This window comes from Chiloscyllium plagiosum, unplaced genomic scaffold (genome assembly GCF_037043375.1).
Source record: "Chiloscyllium plagiosum isolate Xiang-an unplaced genomic scaffold, Cpla_swu_hap1 HiC_scaffold_39, whole genome shotgun sequence".
Taxonomy (NCBI): domain Eukaryota; kingdom Metazoa; phylum Chordata; class Chondrichthyes; order Orectolobiformes; family Hemiscylliidae; genus Chiloscyllium; species Chiloscyllium plagiosum.
Genome location: NW_028270177.1, coordinates 44,145,250 through 44,148,366, shown reverse-complemented (window position 1 = coordinate 44,148,366; position 3,117 = coordinate 44,145,250). Strand labels below are relative to the sequence as shown.

Sequence of the window (3,117 nt, the reverse complement as noted above, 5' to 3'; positions counted from 1 at the left end):
TAAATGAGTGCAGTTTGATTCCTTTATTGTAGGATTTTAAGTTTGTTTCATTCAATCCATAAATAACGTTTGATTCTTTGAATGCATGATTCCAGCTCGAATCGAGGTTGATTCAAGAATGAATTAATTCAGTTTTCAGTCTTTGAAAGAATGAATTAAGCTTGATAAATTGAATGAACTGGATAATTTCTACTCATTGAATTACCACTTGCTGTGTGTTTGATTGAATCAATGAGTAACGTTTCCTTCATTGAACGTATGATTTGAAGTTTTATTTATTCATTGAATGAATGCCTTAAGCTCGAGATATTGAATTGACGAGATAAGCTTTACTCATTGAATTAACACGTACAGTTTGTTTCAGTGAATGCATGAGTGCAGTTTGAAAAAATGAATGAATGAATGAATGCAGCTTGTATTAGTAAGTAAATGAGTGCAGTTTGATTCCGTTATTGTAGGATTTACGTTTGTTTCATACAATCCATAAATAACTTTTCATTCATTGAACGTACGATTGAAGTTTTATTCATTGAATGAATGAATGCAGTTTGTTTCATTGAATGACTGCATTAGACTAGAGAGATTGAATTAACGAGATAAGCTTTACTCATTGAATTAACACGTACAGCTTGTGTCAGTGCATGTATGAGTGCAGTTTGAAACAAGGAATGAATGAAGTCATTCCTTCAAGACTGAAAACTGAATTCATTCATTCTTGAATCAAACGAGATTCGAGCTGGAATCATGCATTCAAAGAATCAAACGTTATTTATGGATTGAATGAAACAAACGTAAATCCTACATTAACGGAATCAAACTGCACTCATTTACTTACTAAAACAAACTTCATTGTTTCAAATTGCACTCATACATGCACTGACAGAAACTGCACGTGTTAATTCATGAGTAAAGCTTATCTCGTTAATTCAATATCTCGAGCTCAAGGCATTCATTCCGTCTCCAAAATAAGAAAGAAACCAAATGACTCCTCAAAAACATAGATGACAGAAGAGAATGCTGTGGCTGACTATGGCATAGACAAGACACTGGGTAGAGTGCACGAGTCACAACAGATGACACTTGAGAGTTCAAAGGCTGTTTAAATGTTAAATTTATATTCCTTAGATTTCACTCTGCCACATAAGGATCTCCTGCAGCCAGATTCAGACTGTCAATCTGGAATAATTGCCTCACTGTGTGTATTTCTTTTCTTTAATATGCCAACAAGGATCAGGATGAATCTACTCAAACTGACTTTGGATCTGAACAGTTAGTTGAGAGATTTATCACTTCAAGTCAGATTAAATTTAATACTAGCTTTAATCAAGGATGTTGCATCAGACACAAAAGTAGAGATTGCTGGGAAAGCTCAGGCAAGTCTGGCAGCATCTGTGCAGAGAAATCAAGAGTTCTCGTTTCCATTCGAGTGACCTTTCCTCAGAACCTTCGTCAAGGATGTTCCATCAGATTAAAAAAAAATCACACAACACCAGGTTATAGTCCAACAGGTTTAATTGGAAGCACACGAGCTTTCGGAGCGACGCTCCTTCGTCAGGTGATTGTAGAGGGCTCGATCGTAACACAGAATTTATAGCAAAACTTTGCAGTGTGATGTAACTGAAATTATACATTGAAGCTAGTGTGCTTCCAAATAAACCTGTTGGACAAAATCCTGGTGTTGTGTGATCTTTAACTTTGTACACCCCAGTCCAACACAGGCTTCTCCAAATCATCAGATTATGGCCGATTCACACTTTACTTACAGTTTATTGGGGGTAGGGTGGCAGCAGGGGCGGGGGGGGGGGGGGGGGGGGAGAGATTCTCACTCTACTGTGTAAAGTACCTTCATGATTTCACACAAATATCCTAAAACTAATATTTTTCCGTGCTCTAGATTTCCCAGAGAAAGTCGTGTCGATCCTATCAAAGCATCGTCTCTGATAAATCACCAACATTCTATATTCAAGGGCATAATCGACAAATTTGAGGAACCGCTCCCCACTCACAATGTGACCCTCGATCTTTGCATGGTTCTGCTTATAGGGGAAGGGGGAGACAGGGAAAGCGCTCGGGTTTAATCCAGGCCCCAGGATCAATGGTTGGTGGGGATCCACGTGCGAAGGTGAAATCGCCCGGAAACGAGGAGGTTGGCCCGGGGGTAAGAGGGGCAGAGCTGTCTCACGTCTCCGGGGTTCAGAGAACGGCCAGGCTGAGAGGGGTGTGTTGAAGGTCAGGGGTCGTGAAAGAGAAAAAACGGAGATAAAGGAGATAAATAAAAGATGAATAGGAGAGGGGAAGAGAAAAAAAAAGATAGAGGGGCCGGGTCGGATGGGACTGAGGGGGATGGAGAGAGACAGAGGTCTAGGCCAAGAGTCAGGCCTCGGCGTCGCCCCCGCTCTCCCTTGCCCCGGCATGCCTCCCCGGCGCGTACCTTCTTCCCCCTTCCCCTCTCGCCGACTGCCTTTCACACTTACCGAGCCGGCGGCGGCCAAGCGCCGAGAGGCCGAGCGCACCAGGTACAACATGGCGGTGGCGGCGGTTGCTAGGGCTGTCCGTGTGGAATGAAGGTCCGGGCGGCTCCGGCCGACAGTGTGAGGGCGAAGGCGGTTCCGCGCGGAAATCGGCTCCGGAGGGTACATGGGGTGGTGGGTGGGTGGTGTTGTCGTCGGGCTCGCGCTCCGGCAGGCTCTGGGCAGGCGCGGCGGCTCGAGCAGCTTCTGGAAGATTCCGGCGGCCCCACGTGCTCAGTGCCGGGTGGGGGCGGTCAGGGAAGGACCGGCTGCAGTGCCCTCCCCTCCGGCTCTCACCGACAGCGCGCTTCTTTCCTCGTCCCCTCGGTGTCGAACACGAAGCGGGCCCTCGGACAGGCGAAACGACTTGAAACGGCTCGGGATTCGAGGGAAGCGAACGTTGTGCTCGGTATGTTCAATTCTTTTTAAAAAAATATTTATCAGACAGTCGCCGGATGGACGGCTCTGGGTCCTTGCGCATGACGGCTCTGGGTCCTTGCGCATGAAGGCTCTGGGTCCTTGCGCAGGAAATTTCATCAAGCAACACCTGAGGGTCAGAGGTCAGCATCAGGAGGTCAAAGTATTGCAGGGAGCTTCTTCAGGCACC

At 45.7% G+C, this 3,117-nt stretch overlaps 1 long non-coding RNA gene across 2 annotated transcripts in view; it reads right to left on the bottom strand.

The window, feature by feature from the left end:
- LOC148138674 (uncharacterized) overlaps window positions 1–2,814 on the bottom strand; it is a 100,452-nt gene extending 97,638 nt beyond the window's left edge. The window contains exon 1 of one of the 2 annotated variants that reach the window (XR_015753761.1): window positions 2,475–2,814. This is a non-coding gene — a long non-coding RNA (uncharacterized LOC148138674). The remainder of the gene's footprint in view (window positions 1–2,474) is intronic. The other variant, XR_015753760.1, reaches the window with a different exon arrangement.
- Between the last annotated feature and the right edge of the window lie 303 nt (window positions 2,815–3,117).